Raw genomic sequence first — 24,384 nt, forward strand, 5'->3', positions numbered from 1 at the left:
CATCTGTGGCATTGTGTTGTGTGACAAAACTGCACAATATAGAGTAGCCTTTTATTGTCTCCAGCACAAGGTGTACCTGTGTAATGATCATGCTGTTTAATCAGCTTGTTGATATGCCACACCTGTCAGGTGGATGGATTATCTTGGCAAAGGAGAAATGCTCACTAACAGGGATGTAAACAAATTTGTGCACAAAATGTGAGAGAAATACGTTTTTTGTGCATATGGAACATGTCTGGAATATTTTATTTCAGCTCATGAAACATGGGACCAACACTTTTTTTTTTAAACTGCTGAAAATCCAGTGTTTCTATATATTTCAGTCTTCTGTGATGTCTATAATGTATAATATTGGGATGCAAACTCAAAATTGAATACATTTCAATTGACATGGTACAGGTGTCTTTTTTTAAGGCCATAACCATGTGTGTGAGGTGTATACTATTGTTTCAAAGTAGATGTGTTTAAGACTACTAAGAAGCACTCTGTGTGACCCTGATTTAGCCCACTGCAGTAAAAGGTCATTGTTACCCAGAAATGATTTGATATTGAGATTTTTTTTTACCTTCTGTATTGGACCTTTTTATAGACCAATTACAAAGAGAGTTCCAAACCGCTCTGCCAATAACAGCTAGTTTTCAGGTTACATATCCCACTCATTAGGCCCCTCCGCTCTAGTGGATTGATCCACACAATGGTCGTGTTCCTCTGCTCAGACATTGCGGACGCATGCCAGATATTGCAATGCCTGGATAGGTATTTTACCTATCAGCTAACCACATCAAATGTTATAGCAATCTGGTACCCGATGGCACAGTCGATGTTGTGGCATGCAACCATGCCACGAGCAGGGGAACACAACCTATGGTAATAGCTTGCTTAGGTGCCCTCCCCCACACCACTCAGACCACACCCAGACAATCTTGGGCAATATTCTTGCTTGAGATGTTTTTATTGTTTTTATGCATTTTTTATTTATGGAAAACTGTTACAGTAAATACATTAATTGTTACCCAGAAATGATTTGATATTGAGCTAAAAACAGCTGCACTAGGCCTTTAAGAGGAGAAGGATTTTTTAAATGAAATGTTTGAACCAAATGTTATACATATTATTTGGATCTATGTAATATTATGTCAAATTTGTTTAATTTAATGTATTGTGACATGTAGAGTCAGGGACGCAAATTTCACTGGGAAGGGGGGGACATCCCCACATTCTGAAATTGCATTTTTATCATTGGAATGTGATACAAAATGATGGCTAAGGTGTGCTTTAGGACCATGCGGACGCCTCCGAGCGGTCGGGTAGGCTGTTTGGAGTGTTTATCCGACTGGGAAAATATATATAATACATACGTTCCCCCCACTTCTAAAACCAAAGTTGGGCCCCTGTGTAGAATGAATGACGCATTTGATTTTTCATTTAATCTATTGTATTCCTCTTATTCCAATACACATTTTAATTATACATCATGTTGACACTTTCAATTGAAATTCAAGCCTTGCGTTGGAATTATAGAGCAATTTTCATCTCAATTCTAGGATAAAATAAAAGTAAGTTCGGCAGGTAGAGTGAGCTTTCCTAAAAATAGTCAAATGGTACTGAGATGTTTAAAATAAATACTTTGACTTAATGTGGAATAAATCCAGCCAATCAGGCGGGGGTATTTTACTTCCCCTGGAGTTGACAGGGGTTGCGTATTTTGTGTCTGAATCTGAATTGACTTTTGTATTAGGAATGTTGGACTTCATAATTAAACACGTTTAAAGCTGAAATCCTTAATGGTGAAACTGCCATGTACATTTGCGATATTACAACAACAAAGAAGTTCCTGCAAAAAACAAACACCGTTCATTTTTTTTACATCATTGCACGCGCGATAGAACAGCAAATATGTACTGCACGTTGCACGACGCTCCTCACCTCGGTGGGGCGGACAGTGGCTGTTTCGCCTACTGCGGATTCCATCTTCGGATGCAGATTCCAAGTGACTGCACTTACAGTAGATAAGTAAGCTAATAATGTAAGTTAGTCATCTGCTATTGTAGGCGACTAATGTTGATGATCACAAGTTTACTGGAGAACGGAGACCAAGTAGAGACTTTCGGACACGGTGGATAATTGTATAATATGAGGCAGTTTATTCAGAGGTAAAGATATCTGTAAATAGCGTGCACGGACCCGTTCGTCAACCTCGTAGGGAGATATCTGAGAGAGCGAGCCTCTAAACATTGTGTGCTGACATTTTATACAATAAAATAAAGTAGGTTGATTCTAGTAGTTCTGATCTTCTGATTGGTCCTGATGAGTTGGTCGAGGTCACTTCCATTGCATTGGCTCTGAGTCGGGTTGTCTGTCTTCAGATGTTCAGCCTAAAAGAAGGGGGTTTTTGTGTGTGTGTGCTTAACAATGATATGTGTGTGTATGTGTGTGTATGTGTGTGTATGTGTGTGTGTGTGTATGTGTGTGTGTATGTGTGTGTGTGTGTATGTGTGTGTATGTGTGTGTGTGTGTATGTGTGTATGTGTGTGTGTGTATGTGTGTATGTTTAACAATGATGATGTGTGTGTGTGTGTGTATGTGTGTGTGTGTGGGGGGGTGTGTGTGTGTATGTCCTCAGAGCAATAACTCGTGAGTTTGGGTGAACTGAGAGACCTATGGCGTGGGTGTTGTCCATAGCCACCTGCTGATAAGGCCGACAAGATAGAAGTCTTTGTGCATTGTATTAAATACGAAGCCCCAACACAAGATGGGTCATGCACATGATTTTAGTCAGACCAAGCTATAACATAATATATTTACTACGACAAATCCCTCTCTTCACGTCTCCCCAGAGACGTGACCAAGTAACAGTAAAGAAGGAAAACTTAAGACGTGACACAAGCTAACAGTGTAATTGGCAAAATAGGGAAAACTTTATCAGAAGATAAAGTTTTGATTCCCCCTCTTCACGTCTCACAAGAGACGTGACATAAAGCTTAAATGCTGCAATTTGGCAAAATAGGGAAAACTTTATCAGAAGATAAAGTTTTACATTCCCCCTCTTCACGTCTCACAAGAGACGTGACAAAAGCTTAAATGCTATTCATCATCCAGATATCCTTGGTCAGCATCGTCAATAGCAAGCAAAGGAAACATCTGACCGTTATCTGCAGGATGTGGATCAATAGCGGTGGTTATAATCCTGGTTGTCAGCGTCCGTATGCATGGAATGCAACAGCATCCACAAAGCACTAGAATTGCCGCAAAAACAGAGATGGATACAAGTATAGAAGAAACAAGTGTTTTATATTTACCAAACGCATCCATCCAAGAGTCCCACATTGAAGTATCCACCCCTGAGTGACTCTTCATTTTGCCATTAAGAGTTCGTAACCCTTCCAGGGCGACAGTCAAGCTGCCATCTGTGGCTGTATTGTTGGGAATAAAGATACAACATTGTTCACCAAACATAGCACATACTCCTCCTTTTTCAGCCAGGAGCATGTCGACAGCAATACGATTTTGGAAAGCCATGAGAGAGGTCGCAGCCAACTGGCCATGCACCGCCTCAAAACCTTGTTGTGTCCAATTGCCTAATTTTTGAACATTAAAATGGACATAATTGATTCTGTCAACATTTTTATTAATTGTGCACCACCAGCAAAATGAAGATTCAAAACCTGCGGCTACTTGGTCAATCAATTTATACTCATCTGGTACCCCCTAGGGACCCCAATTGCATCAATGTAGGTTGGGTCCCCATGAGTAGGGCCCACAGCGCGCCTGGTCCTGGTAGGATTTAAGTCAGACACATGGGTCACCAGCTCCTGAACACCTGTTGGATACACAGAAATTGGTAGCAAAAGAGAGACTAGTGCACAGGTGCCTGTGGCATTTCCAGGCAGTCCATCAAACAGATGAACGCCTCCACACCACCACCAGACATCAGCCCTGGAAACAGGTATAAACTCAGCATTAGGCGTATAGATAAACCGACACCATCCAACAGGTACCATACCCAACAATGGTAGACCTTTCGTGAGATTAACACAGGTAAAGTTAGCTCTAGCCACCTGATAGGAAAAAAATTGGTTTCTTAGTTGCTTTAGTAACCAAGGGATGAACTACGTCCCATAGTGTACAATTGGCGGAAGGGTTGTCATGTTTCATGACAGACAGGAAGCATTCTGGCGTAATGGCGGCAGGGATAATGCGAAGCAATGGCCGTGCCTCCATACAAACCACACAACTCTGATGAGTCACCTTTGCCGCTTCCTCAGTCAACAAGAGCCAGTTGTTAGAAAGGCCGGAGACACCTGTAGCGGTCAGGATTGCATCATCCAAAGTAGGTGGAGTGGTAAGTAAAATAATAGAATTATTCTTATTACCATTTTCATTAATAGCCTGTGCTTTTGTGTTATTAATATGACAAATTCGAACCTTCCAATAGACTGGTGCAGTGGTACAGCTTACATAAGGAGCAAGTCTAAAGTCCTGGCAGCCTAATGCAATACCAGGATAGATAGTAAATTTGAGTCCTTTAGAGTTTTTTGTCAAAGTCAAGAGTTTCCTCCATTGTTTTCCTAATGTAGTGGAGGTGCAACTGGACCAGTCATAATTAGTCTCACATACCAAGTTTGTCCAAGTCCAATCGCTATGGGTGTCCCCCACTGTCATATACCAGTCCCAGTCACGGTAGTAGGTCAGTTTTCTGAAGTCTACCCACGGCACTGTCGCAGTAGTGGTAACATTAAAGGGTATACATAATGTGGTGCTTCTATACAATTGTCTGGGCCTACAGGAAAGGGTGTTAGAGACAACTTGTCGTTTATTTACGTGGTGGCTGTGGCTTACATTCTGATCTGGGCTCAATGTGTCGGAGTGCAGGTTGGTCGGACGTATGGTTGTGGCATTGAATGTGTCGTTAGGTTTACTAGTGGGTGTAATGGGTGTCTGTGTCATGTGCTGTACTGACCAGAGTATGATTCCTAGAGTAACCCCAATAGTTACAATCAACAAAACAAGGAGTGGAGCAGAGCACCCCAGTCTCTCCCATGGTGGTCTGTCCCTCCTCTGTCTTTCCCCTCCAGTATCTGAAGATGGGAGTCTCCTCCACATATTCAGATAGTGTTGGTGTCAAGAATTTGATCCGAATTTAATGTGATTAAATCACTTCTGACTTCAGTCAGGGTTCTGGAAGGAGTTGGTGCTGGTGTACAATGTGTCAAGTGGTGCCAAGGTGCGCCTGATTTACCTTTGACCTGGACTGAGTGTGAAGTAACCTCCTTCACTTCCGTACGGTCCAGTCCACCTGGGATCTCGCCACTTTCTCTTGTGAACCTTGATCCTTACCCAGTCGCCAACTTTTACCTTCAGCAGCGCCCGGATCTCCCGTCAGCTCCCCCTCTTGGACCTTGTGAATCTGTTTGGAGAGAGCTGCAGAGAGTTCCGTTAGTTTTCTCACATATTCAGACATTACAATTTGTTGTACATCAAGGGCGGGCATATGACCTCCCTCCCTTGGTGGACCAGGCATGACTCTACCAGTCATAATCTCATGTGGAGAGAGATGGGTGCCTGCTCCTGGAGAGGCTCTCATGGCCATCAACGCCAGGGGCAGAGCTTCAACCCACGTCAACTTTGAACCTGCACATACCTTGGCTATCTTAGCCTTCAAAGTTTGATTGGCGTCGCTCCACGAGGCCCCTGAGATTGCGGCCGGTACACAGACCCAAACTTGTGCACAATGCCGAACCTCTCCTCCACCTGTCTCAGGTGTTGGTTACTGAAATGGGACCCGTTGTCGGATCGAATTTGTCTTGGAACCCCATACCTTGGTATGAGTTCAGTCTGCAGCCACTTAATAACTGACCTAGCATCCTCACGTGCTGTTGGTATTGCCTCAACCCATTTGGAGAATCGATCTACCATTACCAATAAGTACCTTTTCCCATTAGTTACATTATCAGCCCCCATGTCAGTGTAATCTATGCTAATGTCCTGAAAACATGCATTAGGTACTGGGTATGAACCCATGGGTGTTTGGAAAGGTTTCTTTGGGTTGTGGCTGCCACAAATGCTGCACTCATCACAAAACAAGTCTGTCATGTCCTTAATGTGTGGGTGCCACCAAATATGGGAAACCTTCTGTAAAGTTTTGAGTTTCCCTTCATGGGTGGGCCCATGAGCCTCACGTATCAGCTCGGGGCAGAGATTAGCTGGGGCCACCAACCTGCCCGTCATGGCATCTCCAAAGTTCATCAGGTCCTTTGGTGGCTCCCATCTGTCCCCATACCGAGTGCTCATACGGGCCCGCTGTGAATTGTAGTTCCTTTATGTGTTGGTCTGTGAGTTCTGTTCTAGCTGGTTGAGTCTGCAGCACCATCTGTCTTGGAGTGTAGCCCCCAGCTTTCTTGGCTGCTTTGTCAGCTGCGTCATTTCCTCGCTGACTTTGTTCTTGAGTTGCTGATGTCCTTTGCACTTCATGATGGCCACCTGCTCAGGTAGTGAGACTGCTTTTATCAGTCTCTCCATTTGTGCCTTGTGTTTGATCGGAAGGTTTCCTGTTGTGGTGAAGTTACGTCTGACCCATTGTGGTCCATCTGTATGGACTGCTCCATGAGCATATGCTGAGTCAGTGTAGATGTTCACAGTCTTTCCTTCAGCCTTTTCCAGGGCTTGAGTCAAACCAATGATCTCAGCTAGTTGGGCTGAGGCAGGTTGTGGGATGATGTCTGATTCCAGGGTCACGTGTGACCCGTCTGGAAGCTGCTGTACCACTGCATATGCTGCTATGTTCCCTTCTTCTCCTCTATAGCAGCATCCATCGGTGTACAACCATAGATCAGGATTGGTAAGGGGTTCGTTTCCCAAGTCTGGTCGCAGTTTCAGTTCCTGTGCCGCCCTCTCTTCGCAGGAGTGTGCCAACCCTTCTTCTGCATTGAGTGCGTCTGCCATGTTTTTGTCGGTGTTGACAAAAGTAATGTGTGATTGGGTGCATTTATTCTGGATTTTGTTCTTTCTTTCAGCGCTGAACGTGAATTCCTTGCTCATCAGATATGCTGCAACCCCATGATGCGTATGGATTTCCAATTTGTGGCACATTACCAGGTGGGCGGTTTTTTCAATAGCTTTTGCCACTGCAGCCACGTACCTGGAACATGTTGTCTGACCTGCTTCAATATGGTCCAACTTAGAGGAATGATACATCAGTACTCTTCTCTCCCCCTCTTGTTTCTGAAAAAGGATGGAAGAAGTGAACCCCTCCTTTTCAGAAACATCAAGATGAAATTTGTTTTTGTAGTCGGGTGCTGTCAGAGCTGCTGCCACCGAGAGATCGGTTTTTAGGAGAGCAAATGCTGTTGATGCTTCAGGTGTCCAGGTAAGTGAGGAGTGTAAGTTTCTTGGTCCTGCTTCTCTCACTATTTCTCTCAGTGGTTCAGTCCTGGATGTGTAGTCAGGGATGTGGGTACGGCTGTACCCTGTCAACCCCAGGAAGGACAACATGCCTGACACTGTGATGGGACGTGGATGATGGAGTATGGAATCTCGGTGGGATTTCGAGAGACCAGCACCTTCTCCTGAGATTTCTCTGCCAAGGAAAAGGACAGTTCTGCGACAGGACTGGACTTTGCTCATTTTGACCTTGTAGCCTTTGACAGCCAAGAAGTCAAGTAGGGTTTTTGTCATTTGTAGACAGAGATCAGATGTGGGAGCCCCCAGCAAAAGGTCATCTACATATTGGATGAGTATCACTCCTTCAGGGATTTTCAATTCAGCCAGGTGTGTCTTTAGGATATGATTGAAGATTCCGGGAGAACACCTGTAACCCTGTGGAAGAACCGAATACGTATACTGTTGATGTTCATATGTGAAGGCAAAGAGAGGCTGTGAAGCCTCATCCAGTGGAATGCTGAAGAAGGCATTAGCCAGATCCACAACGGTGAAGTATTGGTGTTTTGGTGAGAGATTACTCAGTGTAATGTGAGGGTCAGGGACAGGTAGGTCAATGGGTGCAGTGACGTCGTTCACTGCTCGGAAGTCTTGTACCATCCGGTATGTTTCACCTCCTGTTTTCAAGACTGGTAAGATTGGTGTGTTCCATGGAGACACAGTGCGATATATGACACGAGCTCCCAACAACCCATCTATGGTTGGTTTGATCCCCCTGGTCTGTTCAGGTTTCAGACGGTACTGTGTTCGGTAGATAGGAATTTGATCAGGGTTGAGTAAGGTGATGGTGACTGGTGCCACCTGTAGTTGTCCAACATCAAATGGGGTGTGTGTCCATATGCCTTCATCAATGGTGGAAAGCAGTGCTTGTGATGAGGGGTGGTCTGTGTAAGGTTTACCATGGTGTCTTGGGAGAGTCAAACGTTCAGGAAGGCAATGTTCCTCTGTGTCAACTGTCATAAACCTCCACATGTTCTCAGTGGTGGCTTTGGTTATTCCTGGAGTTTGGGTGGTTTCCACTGGAGTTTGGATGCTCTTCTGATCATAGGCCCAAGGCTCCTTGCTTCAAAACCGTTTCCAACTGCCAGTGTAACATGGGGAGCAGATTCTTCGCCCAGTAGGTACCAGGATTTCAAATGGGAAGGTAGGATAACCGGAGCAGCCACTCCTTCCTGTCCACACACTATGGTACAACATCTGATTGTTGGTGTCAGGTGCATCATGTTTTCATCCCAGTCATCGGTATATGGGTTGACATCATTATCAGTCACATTAAGTGTACAGTGAATTTCAGCTTGAGGAGTCTTGTATGGGTGAAATGTGTAAATGAGTTGTCTCAGCTGGTTGAACTTGAATTGAACCTCAGGGGTTCCTTGGCCGGATTCGATGCACTTCAACCAGTATATTTCTTGGGTCAGGGAGAGCACTGGGGTTGGGATGATGGGTAGCATCAGCACCCTAACTGGATGAACTGGTGTGGAGGTAATGGGATCAATGGAAACCTCCACACCCTTTTCGGTAAGGTAGATTGAACATTTCAGTTTGCACAATAGGTCCCTTCCTAATAGGTTGATTGGACAGTTGGGACAATATAGGAATTGATGCTTCAAATTGGAAGGGCCCCATTGGAAGAGCAATGGTATGGTCTTAGTGCCATGTTCCCCACTAGGTGTCCTCCTTGCACCACGAACACAGGCGCTTGTACCACTGCAGGACTTAGGAATGGGTTATAAGGGTTAGTTGGAGGAGTGGGTGTGTATGCGGGTGGTGTGCTCTTCGCTTCCTGTGGCAGGGTCGGATACAGTGGTGCTGAGGGCGCTGGTATGTCACTCATGGACTGTGTCCCCACTATTGGTGTTGTCTCAGTTGTGGGTTCAATCACCACACCCATCATGTCTGGTTTCTTGTATGGGTGTGCTCGTCGTGTTTCCTCAATTGCCCACGTACCTATCCTTAGCTCAGCCTCTGCTCTCTCTCTGTGTTTAGTCCCTTCCTTCTTGAATAAGTGAGACTTATTCCTTTTCACTTCACTTTCTGTTCCTTCCCTCACTGCCTCCCCTAGCTCTATCTCCATAGAGGTGAGTTGCCCTTTAGACGGGGCACCCCCGCTAAAGTAACCTGCCTGTGTCCATTTGAGTTTCACTCCCTCCCACACTTTCTTTACTGTCTTATACTGTTCTTTCCCTCCCGCTCTATCCTGTATTCTTTGATCTAGATATTCATTAAATTTGAGTTTTGGGACGGTAGTGGTTGCCATGGTTATACAGTTTATTAGACTATCTTGGTGCTCTTAGCCCGTCACTGGCCGAATCCAGCAATGTATTCTTGGCGCTGACTGAGATTTATCTCTGATGTCCCACCCTCGTACACAAAAAATGTTCAATGCTTTATTATTAGGAATTATTTTGCAAAAGGAATTATTGTTTTTCAATTATTCGAATTATTATATATTTTCCCAAAAGGTATCAGAACCGCCCTTTTGGAACAATATATTAACAAACCCGAGCGCTCCCAAAACAATCATCAATTTAATCCCATGAATTATTTTGCAAAAGTTATTATTGTCTTTCAGGTACTCGAGCTATTATATACTTTCCCAAAAGGTATCAGAATCGCCCTTTTGGAAGAATACATTAACAAACCCAAGCGCTCCTAAAATAATTATCAATCTAATTCTAGGGATTTATTTAGCAAAAGTTATTATTGTTTTTCAGGTATTCGAGTTATTATATATTTTCCCAAAAGGTATCAGAATCGCCCTTTTGGAACAATATATTAGCAAACTCGAGCGCTCCCAAAATAATTATCAATTTAATTTTGGGAATTATTTTGCAAAAGTTATTATTGTTTTTCAGGTATTCGAGTTATTATATATTTTCCCCAAAAGGTATCAGAATCGCCCTTTTGGAACAATATATTAGCAAACTCGAGCGCTCCCAAAATAATTATCAATTTAATTTTGGGAATTATTTTGCAAAAGTTATTATTGTTTTTCAGGTATTCGAGTTATTATATATTTTCCCAAAAGGTATCAGAATCGCCCTTTTGGAACAATATATTAGCAAACTCGAGCGCTCCCAAAATAATTATCAATTTAATTTTGGGAATTATTTAAATACCAACACCCCAAGAGGGAAAAAGTTCAAGTCAGCTTTTAGCGCAGCGGCTACATAACAGGCAAAATAGGACTCAGTGGTCCTCTTAAAAGTTATCCACTAGTTAGTCTCATGAAACGGCCAATCTTACACAACATTCAGGTTATCATTTCAACAATTACATTTTCATTACATATCAGCATCAACACACGAATTCAGTTTAAGTTCCTCACAGTACATATAGTTGAGTGCCACGTCAACCAAATTGCCCGACTATCTGAACTTGTATTTTTTATTATTTTTTTTGATTCTCCTCAAGGAGACTCCCAGTCGTTTAAACCATTCAACTGGCGTCTAGTCGGGAGAACCTTTTCTGGACTTGGATTCTCACGGAATTAACTCAACCCGACTATCTGAATCTTTTTATCAAGTCACCAGATCCTTCTCTTGTGGATCAAATAAAAGAGTCCATCGCTTGTGGACCAAAACCTCTGTAATAGGCTCCTCACTAGAAAGCCGCATTTCAACAGGAAAAAAACCACTGTAACTAGACTTCTTCTCTTAGAGTCACATTTCAACAGTAAAAACCTAAGATTTCAGATATCAACAGCAAAAAATAAAAGGGTCCGTCTCTCGTGAACCACAACCTGTAACTAGACTCCTCCCCTAGAGAGTCACATTTCAACAGTAAGAACCTAAAGAATTCAGATATCTTTACATATGTGCCTTTTGAGTCATAATAGATATGTTATAAATTTATCAGTAATCCATACTCACGCCCAGTACTACTGATCATAATTTGGGTTTATCCTACAATACAATATGCAGATTTTGTTTTAACAGGTTCTGCTTACCTTTGTATTGACGGCCGTCTAGATCAGTTTCCTGAGGCGAGCTGGATTCCCGGCTGCTCCTGCGGACAGGTCACCCGTCCTTTCAGATCCGTCTCTTACTTGTCTCCTGTCTCTATCAACTTTTATGGACCGAATTCAGAGTTAGAAAACCACCCTCTGCTACCAAGTTTGTTGATGATCACAAGTTTACTGGAGAACGGAGACCAAGTAGAGACTTTCGGACACGGTGGATAATTGTATAATATGAGGCAGTTTATTCAGAGGTAAAGATATCTGTAAATAGCGTGCACGGACCCGTTCGCCAACCTCGTAGGGAGATATCTGAGAGAGCGAGCCTCTAAACATTGTGTGCTGACATTTTATACAATAAAATAAAGTAGGTTGATTCTAGTAGTTCTGATCTTCTGATTGGTCCTGATGAGTTGGTCGAGGTCACTTCCATTGCATTGGCTCTGAGTCGGGTTGTCTGTCTTCAGATGTTCAGCCTAAAAGAAGGGGGGTTTTTGTGTGTGTGTGCTTAAGAATGATATGTGTGTGTATGTGTGTGTATGTGTGTGTATGTGTGTGTGTGTGTATGTGTGTGTGTATGTGTGTGTGTGTGTATGTGTGTGTATGTGTGTGTGTGTGTATGTGTGTGTGTGTATGTGTGTATGTTTAACAATGATGATGTGTGTGTGTGTGTGTATGTGTGTGTGTGTGGGGGGGTGTGTGTGTGTATGTCCTCAGAGCAATAACTCGTGAGTTTGGGTGAACTGAGAGACCTATGGCGTGGGTGTTGTCCATAGCCACCTGCTGATAAGGCCGACAAGATAGAAGTCTTTGTGCATTGTATTAAATACGAAGCCCCAACACAAGATGGGTCATGCACATGATTTTAGTCAGACCAAGCTATAACATAATATATTTACTACGACACTAACTGTTCACTGCTAAATATTTTTGGTTTTTACTGAGAAATGCCTGAAAATATTCTGTCCATGTTCATCTTAATTATGTTGTTGTTTTACAACAAACTTTAGAACTCAATTGCACCAATATTATAACAATTATCTGTGGTAATTTTGACTTTCAGATGCTGGTTGTGTTCCGAAACCCAAAAGATACAGTCGTATCATACTACCACTTCATGAACACAAACCCTGTTTTGCCTAATGCCAAATCCTGGGATTCATTTTTCACAGACTTCGTGAAGGGTGAAGTTGAGAAAAACGGATAAAGAACTACTCAACACATTCGTATTGTTTGACAGAAATGCAGTGTCGTGTTGGATAGGCTGAATGTAATAAATACTACAACTAGAAAATTACATTTCCTAAATAAAATGTGTGCTCTAACTTATGCGAGTTTAAATGTTTGTTTTTTTAAATGCCCCAGGGACTACAGTTGAAAACTAGCTAGCTGACTACGTCTGGCACATTTACAGAAGTCTTCATTGATGTCAGATCCCTGTCAGATAAATGTAATTAATGAAAATGAAATTCTTTCCACAGTCTCACACTAACAAATGGATAATCACACTATAGTTATGGTACAATACAGCACACTACAAAAACATTATGTACAGTCACATGACTGTTGAATGTATTCACCTTATGGTATTTGTGTTTCTTTTTTTACAGTGGCTTGGGGTTCTTACTTCGACCATGCCCTGGCCTGGGAGAAACTAATGGGCAATCCTAACATAATGATGATCACTTATGAGTAAATGAAGGAGGTAAAACACATATTATTATGTATAGGGTTGCAAAAAGAGTGAATATTAGACCTAACTTTTGAAATGTACCAGTAAACTACCTGAATTTCTAAGAGTTTTCATAACATGTTAAAGACATAAAATACAATAAAGAAAAATTTAATATAAAACAATAGATACACATAGCTGTAAAACAGAATCCTAAATATAACCAATCAACTTAATGAATACCGTTGTTGTTTAACATGAGGATTTCAGCATGGAATATCCTTAATATTTTTATTTTATTTTACTATGCCAACATATCTTTGTTGTAAATGTTTTGGGGCCGAACTGGTGGCAGTTGTGAAAAGTCAATAGTTGGAAGAGTTCCAGAGATAATTGGAAATTACATCATTGTTGATTATATATATTTTTTCATTAATTAGGCTCTCCTGAACCACGTGGTCTAACTACTAGACACAGACCTAAATAAATAAATATATATTACTACGTGAATAAAAATATTCAAGTACAGACAGATTTTTATGGGGATTTTTGTATTATGTTAATTATATTGAATCACGGGTGCGTCAATTGACTCTTAAGGATTTTATTACCAACATTTCCGATTTGGTAAATTACTGGGAGTTTTACAACCCTAATTATGTGTCAGTAATGTACATTTATTTAAGTGATAATGCCAGAGAAGCCGGTGTTTGGAGGATATATTGGCATGTGTGTTGTTAGGCCCGAGACGAAGTTGAGGACTGGCAAACTGTGCCAATATATCCTCCAAACACCGGCTTCGAGGGCATTATCACTTTTATACAACAGGTTACCAACATATTCAAATAATGATTTACATATTTTCATAAAAAACATTATTTTATTAATTTATTCATGCTGTTTCATCCTTCCAGAAGATATAGTCCCGACACAAATCTAGGGTTACTAGAGACACGACCCAGTCGTTCTGTATCTATGGACGCGACCCAGTTGTTCATTCTAAATGTTCCATTGCCATACTGGCTGGCAACATTCTCATCCCTTGCTTGCTAGCTAGCCAACTACAGCTAACTTACAGTCACGTCAAAAAGTGCAGCCAGAATAACAGCAAGAGATGTTTAAACTGTTTTCTAGTGAGATTTATTTAGATACATCCATAAAAATGAGCTAATGAGGCGCGATTTCGCCTGGCATAGAAAATGTGCTTACTCGTCAGGACACTGTTTTTCAGTGGAGCTAGCCAACAACACAGCTACAGTAACACAAACACTTCAAACTGAAGCTGGAAATACTGCAAATTAGCTGCGTTTTGTTTGACCTTTTTTCAATTGACTTTTTTTGTATATATCCATAAAAATGATGCCAGCTGATTCATGATTTTGACTGGCTGAGAAACCCTGCCTGCCTGTCTGTCTCGTCCCGACTCCCGACACGTTCATTACGATGGGACAGCAGGAGATCGAATTTCAATATTGAAACAATGTTGCAAATGTCGGAGAGACAGACAGCAAGGTTTATTCAAATCTCTGCTGTAGAAAACGAAATGTTAGTCTAAAAGAAATGTGAGATAATGTCTAGATGCTTTTTATAGTAGAGGTCAAGTTTATAAGTTGCCTGGCTGGGCTGATGAGAAAGTGGATTGCGCAGTCAGATGGAACAGAGTAAATAGGCATTTTAACATCATAGATTTAGCCGGTGGCAACTTGTGGAACAGACACCGGCTGAATGCGGTTTTAACCAATCAGCATTCAGGATTATACCCACCCGTTGTATAAATGTCATTAACATTCACTTTTTTATGATTTTTTTCATACATCATATTGTACATCACATACCTCCTGGCTTTTTTGAGAGTTGTGAAATGCACAATGTTGGATGTACAAGTTTCAACTCCACTCTGTTTATTCTTCAGAATCTAGGTCAAGGGGTGCAGCAGATATCCAAGTTCTTTGGTTTCCCATTGACTGAAGAGCAAGTCCAGACAATTGCAGGGCAGAGTACCTTCAATGCTATGAAGGACAGCTCCAAGAACACCCATGGAAAACATGGCAATGTGTTTTTCCGAAAAGGTAAATTTATAATAAATTGTATTCACAAAATGTTGTTAAATGTTGAAAAACAAAAACTTTACTTTATTCTTCTCGTTATTGTCCCCACGATGAAATTGGGGAGTGGACTGTGGAATGGTCTCTGTCCGTCCATCCGTCCGTAAGTTACACGCGATGTCTCAGAAAGCACTGGGCCGATTTTGACGACACTTGGGTAAATGATGTGTCTTCCCATACAGATTTGGCTTTTCCAAAATTACACTGATTGGCCCAAGGCGGGAGCTATAGTAATTTACTGTAGTAATTTACTGAATCACACCAGTGAAGAGGTGAAGTGAGGGATAACTTGGTCCAAAATCTGTCTTTCCAGCAGGTGATGTTTTTGTATGGCAGTCAATGAGAATGTCGAATCGCTCCGCCATTTCCTGGTTGCTAAAATTCAAATAGATTGCCTAATTTCAGTTTATGTGACAAAACAAGCAGTCATTGTGTAGAGAATCATTGTACCATCTAAACCGCTGTGAAATATCTTTCCATAACCAAAAATATTGTATTTTCAGCTTTTTGAAGCTGGTGTACTAAACTGAAAGTAAAAGACGCAAAAAACTAAATATAAGAACGGGAAGCATAGAAATAGCACAAATAGAACAGATCTACCGCTTCTTAGACTTAGTTTCAATGAGAATGACAGATCGATAACTCACATTATGTGCATTTTGTTTGGTCGCCCGAAAAGTTACATATTGTAGCTTTATTGCCTAGAATGTTCCCACCTGATCTTGCCTCCTGACTGCCTTCTAGTCTTAGTACCAGTCTCTTTAGCTAAAATTCCACTCTTTGCCACTCCTTGTTATTGCCAAAGAGACTGGCCTTTCGGCAATCTCAATGTTTTCCATGACAACATGTGGAGCCTCGAGAATAGAATTAGAATTGATAACATAGACAAAAACAACGATTTATCTGTTAGCTAGGCAAGTTGTTGTATTTTGAGGCTTAAAATCAAAACTAAGACGTTTAGTAGTTGGAAATGCAGTATGTATTTACTTTGAGAATATTTTTTATTTTATTTATTTAACCTTTATTTAACCAGGAAGGGCTCATTGAGATTAAAATCTCTTTTTCAAGAGCGTCCTGGCCAAGATAGGCAGCACCAAGTCATTACAAAAAATTACAGACAGACAACATGAAAAACTACAAGTAATCTAGTAAAAACCATTCATGAATTCACAAGAGTATAACAATATCAAAAACAGCAAATTAAAGACATTGACAGGTCAGGGAATCAGCCTCAAAATCCTTCATCAGAGATTTAAAAACACCAATCGGGACAATATAGACGTGAGCTAGCAACTTTTGACAGACCGGACAAACAAAAACCGGTTCCAATATTTGCATAATCCTTGTGATTGGAGCATAGCTGTGAGGGTGATCGAATCAGGATCAAATCCTCTGTTTTCCACGAGTTCATTAATGTGTGCGTTCATAAATTCACTTTGGCTATCTACTCCGATTTCTGAGCATTCTGTTTGAGTGTGCCAGAGTGCAGAAAAACAGATGAATTTATGAACACGCAACACAGGTATTAGTAAACATCTGGAAAAAAACGTAATTCAATTGTTGCTAGCAGCACAGTTACAGTCACTAACGCTCTAGATAACATGATAACAGTCTAACCAGCTCTTCTAGGGTGAGTAAAATAGTCAGAGTGAGGTGTTCTCTCATTTGTGTTTAGCCAGTTAGCTTGGGGCTTGGCTGCCGTTCAGAACAAACTACTCCTCAGCCAGAGCGTCCAGTGTGCGCTCTGAACGCTCTGAGAGCGAAATGCACAGAATTTAAGAACTGACAATCTGACAATGCTCTGAATTTATGAATGCCCAGAGCACACTCTGAGCGCACTCTGATACTCCAGAGTGAATTTACGAACACACCCAATGACAGACCGTTCATATTTGAAGATGGCAGAAAGGCCAGACTCATTGCCACATGACATGGAGTACAGGGAGTGGATTAGCTGAAGAAACTGGTACCCAGGCTAACTGCATTCCATTTCTTTTGACATTTCTTTTCAATGTTAGAGCAGCCACTTGAGTACCTGGTCAATATAATGGATAATCTGTGGTCAAACACGATAACTGACATTTCTTAGTCACATGCAATGTTTCAATTGGCCCAAATGATTAGTTACCGGAGTGTAACTCCAGTTCTATGAGTGGAGCGGAGCCCCATAGGGGAGCTCTGGTCCTATTGGTTTACCCACTGCCCTAAGGCAGCATCAGCCTGAGACAAAATTATGCACACACCTGCAGCCAATAGGAGTACAGGTGTCCCTATAAGAGGGGATGCCTCCCCTCAATCAGCCTCCTGAGATATTTATCTTCAGCGAGACTAGAGAGGGTCGACAGGGCCTTAAGTCCTATGGGGCTCCGCTCCACTCATAGAACTGGAGTTACTCTCCGGTAACTAATCGTTCTATATCGTGGAGCTCCGCCCCATAGGGGAGCTCTGCTCCTATTGGTTTAAGGCGGAGCGTAGCGCTCCAAAATGTACTCCCTGCCGAGCCCAACACTTCCCATCGAATGAAAAGGTCAGGCCTAGCAATGGCTGCAACCAATTCCCGCAGTACTGCAACCACTGTAAACCATACAAGTGTCACAATATACTGCGTCATCGGTTAAAAACCCGCCCCACCTAGTCCAATGGCAACACCAATGACTAGTGGGCAGATCACCAGAATACGGGCCATACTAATCTGTACTAGCAGATAGATGGTACCTCAATATCCTGTCACAATAATACCGACCACTAATGGAATGACACAAAGTGTCACTCTACATTGTGTATACGGTAGGCCGCCTCACTCAATCAATGGAACCCCAGAGATTAGTGGGCAGATTCCAGAACATGATTCATACTAATCTGAACAAGCAGATAGATGATGTCACATTCCGTCAAATTGTCATGACCGGTCTAATAGTACCGTAACCCAGGTTACTACTATTATCCCTCATCATTCCGCCTCAATCCAGTGAATCACTGGTGGGCAGATCAATACATGACTTCTACTGTACTGAACCTGTCAGTCAGGAGTCATGTCAAAAAGATGTCCTTCTATCAGAAGCGGACCTGAAAGAGACCTGTCTCCACAGTCCTGCATTCCTCTCTCCTAGCTCAAGTCCTCCCCTCAGCCACGCTGAGTACAGACTGAGCCAAAGAGTTAGAAGACATATCCAAGAGATAGAAACGGATAAATGGAGACGGTATTGACCATGACGCCGCTCTACATATATCCTCTACCCCTGTTCCTCTGAGAAGGGCAGTAGAAGCTGCTACTCCACGAGTGGAGTGAGCTCTTATACCCTGAGGCAATTGTCGCCCGCTGCCTCATAAGCTGTCTCAATGCCCTCACAAAGCCAATGAGACAAACGCTGTTTCGAAAGTGGTCTACCTAGTGCAGCTGCACCGTGACACACAAACAGCTGAGGCGATGACCTAATCGCTGCTGTGCGCTCAACGTAACACACCAAGGCGCGCACTGGGCACAGGCGATGGAGCCTTTCCTCACTCCTCTCCCTATGAGGAGGGGGAGAAAAAGCCCACAGCTCCACGGTCTGTGACCTATATGAACTCTTAATAACCTTCGGCACAAATGCCGGGTTAGGACGTAACACCGCTCTGCTCAGATCGCCATTAATGGCCAGGCAGTCGGGTCTCGTCGAAAGAGCACACAAATCACTGACATGCTTAGCAGTAGTCAAAGCGAGCAACAGTGCCGTCTTCATAGACAGCATCTTGAGGGGTATTTGATTCAATGGCTCAAACGGCGACTTACATAGCGCTTCGAGTACCAAAGCCAAATCCCACTGAGGAAGCGTGGCTCTAGGCATTGGCCTAAGCCGCCGCGTTCCCAATAAGAAACGTTTCACTAGAGGGTGGCTGAAGACATTGTCTCTGCCAAACCCCTCGTGACAAGCTGAAATCACAGCTGCAAACACCTTAATGGTGGCGGGCGATCGCTGCTTATCAAACATAAACTGTAGGAAAGAGAGAACACTCTCAACCTGACAGCTCATGGGGTCTACACATTGTGACACACCATCGTGAAAAAACTTTCCATTTACTGGCATACATCCTGGAAGTGGAACTAGCACGTGAACCCTGTATGGTCCTGATCACTGCATCAGATAACCCACGGCGCTCTAGCCCGTCCCTCTTAGGAGCCAAGCCTTCAGTGGTTGGCCGATTATGGGCAATTGCCCTATCGAACCCCCCGCCTGAGACAATGCATCCCGTCGATGTGGAATTGGCCAAGGTGGCGCAATCAACATCTGACTCATCTCCGCAAACCAAGGAGCCCCTGGGCGATCGGGGGCTATCAATATCACTGACAGCCATCCTGATATCACCCTGGCTAACAGTGGGAGAATGCAGGACAGCGGAGGGAATGCATATAGAAGAACTCTCGGCCACGGGTGGTGCGCAAATGCGTCTCTTCCCAGTGGCGGTTCGTCCTGTTCCCTCAGAGAGAACCATAGGGGACATTGCGCGTTCACGCGTGACGCGAATAGATCCACCTCGGCTCTCCCGAACTGTTCCCACATTTTTAGAACAATGTCCGGATGCAGACACCACTCGTCGTCTCGAGGACCCCCTCGCGACATGAGGTCTGCTCCTACGTTCAAGTAGCCCAGAATGTGTGCTGCTCTCAATGAGCGAAGGTGCTCGTGAGCCCACAGCCACAATTCCTCTGCCGCCCGATGGAGAGCAGGAGACCTGACTCCTCCCTGGCGATTTATGTGGGCTACTGTGGTCCGGTTGTCTGACCAGACCAGCACATCGCGACCCCGAAGGGTAGACGCGAAGTGGGTCAGAACCAGTCGAACCGTTTCCAACTCCAAGAGGTTGATGTGGCGACTCAAAAGAGGCCACACACCTCCTATCGCTTGGGTCTGACATGTCCCTCCCCATCCAGTCAGAGAGGCATCTGTGAACACTGGAATGTAGGAGGACACTTTGCCTATCGGAACTCCGTGCGTGAGAATGCGCGGGTTTCTCCAATAGTTCAGATCTGCACTGAGCGAGAGGGGAACCACCACCAACCGATGACGTTGACGCACTGGGTCTAATCTTAGTTGGGCGAACCATCGCTGCATCCTGCGCATGTGCAGGAGTCCCAGCGGAACCACAGAGTGGGCTGACGACATGAGACCCAAGAGTGACATGATCGACAGCGCCGTCACCGTGTGATTCGGACGACACTTCCTCAGGGCTAGCAACAAGGCTACCCTTCGAGGGTCCGAAATTCGAGCCCTCATCATTACAGTGTCTAGCTGTATCCCCAGGTAGACAATCTGATGACTGGGCCAGGGCGCGCTCTTTTTCCAATTCACAGCGAACTCCAGACGTGTGAGATGAATCACTGTCTGTGTCGTGTGAGTGATCGCCAGCTCTGCTGACGGGGCGAGAACCAGTAGGTCGTCTAGGTAGGCTAGTAGCCTTATTCCCTGACGACGCAACGGTTCCAATGCCGCCTCCACACACTTGGAAAACGTGCGAGGTGCCAGGGCGTACCCGAATGGCATCCTCGTGTATTCGTACGCCACCCCTTGAAAGGCGAATCGCAGAAACTTCCTGTGACGCGGCTGTACCGGCACATGAAAGTACACGTCCTTCAGGTCTATGCTTGTACAAAAGTCTCCCTTCTGGACACATTCCAGCAGACGTTTTGTCGTTAGCATTCGAAAGGGCCGTTTGGTTACGCTCTCGTTGAGAATGCGTAAATCCAATATCGGCCTCATTCCCCCCGTCTTTTTGGGCACCAGGATGTGGGGCGAATATAGCCCTTTGTTCCTTTGCTCCTGGGGAACTACTGTGACCGCCTCCTTCGCCAAAAGTTCCGTAATCTCTGAAACCAGAGCGGCCACTTTTTCGGGCGTTTTCATCACCGTCTCCACCACTCCCTGGAATGGGGGTGGGGTCCGATGGAACTGGATGGCATAACCCTTCTGCAACGTCTGTTCTAGCCAGCGTGAGAGGGTACAGTTTCGCTGCCACTGCCAGCAATGCAGAGGAAGCGGGCGAGCGCGAAGCTGTGGTACATTCAGTAGGAAGGACCTGTATTTCTCTATGGCCCTTGCCACCGCTGTTCTCCAACACTGAGGTGGTGGAACAGCCCAAGGTGGGCCTCCCATGAAAGGGAGAGGAAACATCAGTGCGTTCTGAGAGAGAAGGAGGGGCAGAGACATTGGTTAAACCCGTAACCGTCGTATTCCTGCCCTCCGTGAACGCAGCACGGGTCTGAACTGCACTGACCGAGGCCACAGCCTGCGACAGAGCACCATCCCCAGCGAGCGATTGCGTCATCATTCCAGAATCTGGCTGTGACTGCAATTCGCTATTAGAGCCCCTCACTACAATACTCCTAGGAGTCTGTAATATGAGGTCTCTATGAGGTAACACAAGGCGGCGCCTTGATACCTTCTTAACCTTCACCTTCTGTGTGTGCTCAGCTCTGCACCTCTGGTGGGTTGAGCTACACTCAGCGTGGTGAGCATCAGCGCGTTCTGTGAGAAACGGGGGCGCCGATACGTTGGTTATTCCCGTAACCGTAGTAATCAGGCCCTCCGTGAACGCAGCATGGGTCTGAATCGCACTAACAGAGACCTTAGTCTGCGATAGTGCGCCATCCCCAAATAGCGGTTGCGTCATCCTGTCTCCTGACTGAGACTGCAACCTGCTATGAGAGACACTCCTTATACATGAAGTGTTATTTATACCTACCCTAAGTGCCTGTTCAGCAAGCACCCTTCGTGGGCTGAACGGCGCTCAGAGTGGTAAGAGAGAGAGGGTGAGATATGAACGCTCTCGGACGTATTATGGAAAAGGGGCTCTTTTTTGACAAAGTCAGGTGGAGCCAACTCTTCATTACATACATCACATAAAGCAACATCATCACCCATCCCTTCAACCGAAGGGTGGGGGGGAACAGTGGCCACGTTCGATCCCGACGTGTCCTCCATCCACTCCCCCGCGTCCCGTCATGTGCGCCTCCTCTTGTGGCCTCCTTTCGGGTGCCAGGTCGGCGTTCTCACAACTTCTCTCGCCGGCTGTGTCATTGGGGCCACCGTGGCTGCTGGGGGGGCAGAGCCCGCTCTCCTGCCTCCTGTAGCCGCTGACTGGCGCCGGATACGCCGCCTCGCCGTAGATCCCTGTCTACCTTGGGCAGCGGAAGTGGACGGCCTTTGGGGTTGGGGTGCAGGGCCTAACCTCCCTGCCAGTGGCAGGTGTCTGGCCAGCTGCTTCTTCTCCTCGTCCAGCCTTGAAAACCTCTCCGTCGCCTCTTTGACGGCGACTCCAAAGAGCCCGTCGTCAGAGAGGGGGGCGTTCAAGAGTGGCATCCTGTCTGCCTCTTTCATGGTCGTCAGAGACAACCAGAGGTGTCGCTCCGTGACCACCGAAGTAGCCATGGACCTCCCCGAGCAGACGGCCGAAGCCTGTGTTAGGTGCAAGATGGCGCCAGAAATTCTGGACGCTTCCTCCACCTCCTCTGGTTCCAGCTCAGTCTTACCCGTGGTTAAACGGGACAGAGCGGCTACCAAGAGGGCAATGTTATTGGCTGCTGCTACAGCCTGGGCTCCCAAATTGAAGGACTTCTCTAACAGCTGTGCTGTGAGACGGTCCTTCTGAGATGGTAGAGTGGCCTTTTTGGAAGAGGGCCAAGGACTCGAACCCGGTACGAGATACGCCGCCATGGCTCTCTCTAACCTGGGGATTCCTCTTGCCGGGCCCTGGAACCTTCCCTCCACTCTAGTGAACGGGAGGTACGACTTAACTGGCGAACGCGCCGCTAGAGGTGCCTCCCATGAGCCCTCGACGTACTTGGCCAAAGAGGGCATGGCTGGAGCCAGTGGCTCTGCCGCTTTCCTTGGCCTGGAATAGGGGCCGCCCTCCATTAAATCTACCTCCGGTGCGGAGGGAATAGGGGGCAGCGCTATTTCCAGTCGCCTGGCAGCTCTCTCAATGAGTCCGGAAAAGTCCGACCTCAGAGAAGCTGCAGCGAAGGACTTCTGATTTCTCAGAGCCCGTGTCGTCATCGCCATAGGAACTACAAGCCCTCTCACTAACCAAAGGAAAGGGGGGCTTGAAAGTATGAGGGACGGGGTCAGACTGTTCCATTGGAATGCCTGCCTCCTCCTCATAGTCCCCATCATCTCCAGAGTCTGCGCCGTCAGATGATGCCGCAGAGGCTAAAATCGACAGTACATCCTCTAGAGGGATATCCTCCCTGAAGAACGCCCAGCGCTGCTTCCTCTCCTTTATAGAAAGGAGGGCGCAGGAGGCGCAGTTAGGGGGACTGCTGACCCCCTCTTTGGCATGCTGAGACCCCAAACACACGAAACATAAGTCATGGGAGTCGCCAGCCGCCATGGAGGAGCATCTGCATTGAGCTCTGAAGAGAGCTTTTGGGGGTGGAAAATCTCCAGGTGTGCTCATTTCTGGGGCGACGTCGATGATCTGGAAAATCGACGGCGTATCTCGTCCTGAGTCTTTTCTTCGTGTCTTCTTGGCTTCTCCAGTCTAGTCCAGTCGCTGAAGATAAAGGGAGGCTGATTGAGGGGAGGCATCCCCTCTTATAGGGACACCTGTACTCCTATTGGCTGCAGGTGTGTGCATAATTTTGTCTCAGGCTGATGCTGCCTTAGGGCAGTGGGTAAACCAATAGGAGCAGAGCTACCCTATGGGGCGGAGCTCCACGATATAGAACAACATGTTTAATGTTGCCTTGTTGAACTATTGACCCAGGCAGAGTTCGCCCTTCAAATTCACTTATCACACATGATTGTACAAATCAAATGTATTTGTTACATGCGCCGAATACAACAGGTGTAGACCTTACCGTGAAATGCTTACTTACAAGTCCTTAACCAACAATGCAGTTCAGGAAATAGAGTTAAGATAATATTTACTAAATAAAAAGTCACACAATAAAATAACAATAACAATGCTATATACAGGGGGTACTGGTACCGAGTCAATGTGCGGGGGTAGTTGGGGTAATTTGTACATGTTGGTAGGGGTAAAGTGACTATGCATAGATAATAAACAGCGAGTAGCAGCAGTGTTAAAAACAAAGGGGGAGGGGGGGGGGTGGTCAATGTAAATAGTCCGGGTGCCATTTGATTAATTGTTCAGCAGTCTTATGGTTTGGGGGTAGAAGCTGTTAAGGAGCCTTTTGGACCTAGGCTTGGCGTTCCGGTACCACTTGCCGTGCG

At 45.0% G+C, this 24,384-nt stretch overlaps 1 pseudogene; it reads left to right on the forward strand.

The window, feature by feature from the left end:
- Window positions 1-24,384, forward strand: part of LOC123492908 — a 41,990-nt pseudogene that overhangs the window by 11,137 nt on the left and 6,469 nt on the right.

The sequence above is a fragment of the Coregonus clupeaformis genome, chromosome 17 (genome assembly GCF_020615455.1).
Source record: "Coregonus clupeaformis isolate EN_2021a chromosome 17, ASM2061545v1, whole genome shotgun sequence".
In the NCBI taxonomy this organism is placed as follows: Eukaryota; Metazoa; Chordata; class Actinopteri; order Salmoniformes; family Salmonidae; genus Coregonus; species Coregonus clupeaformis.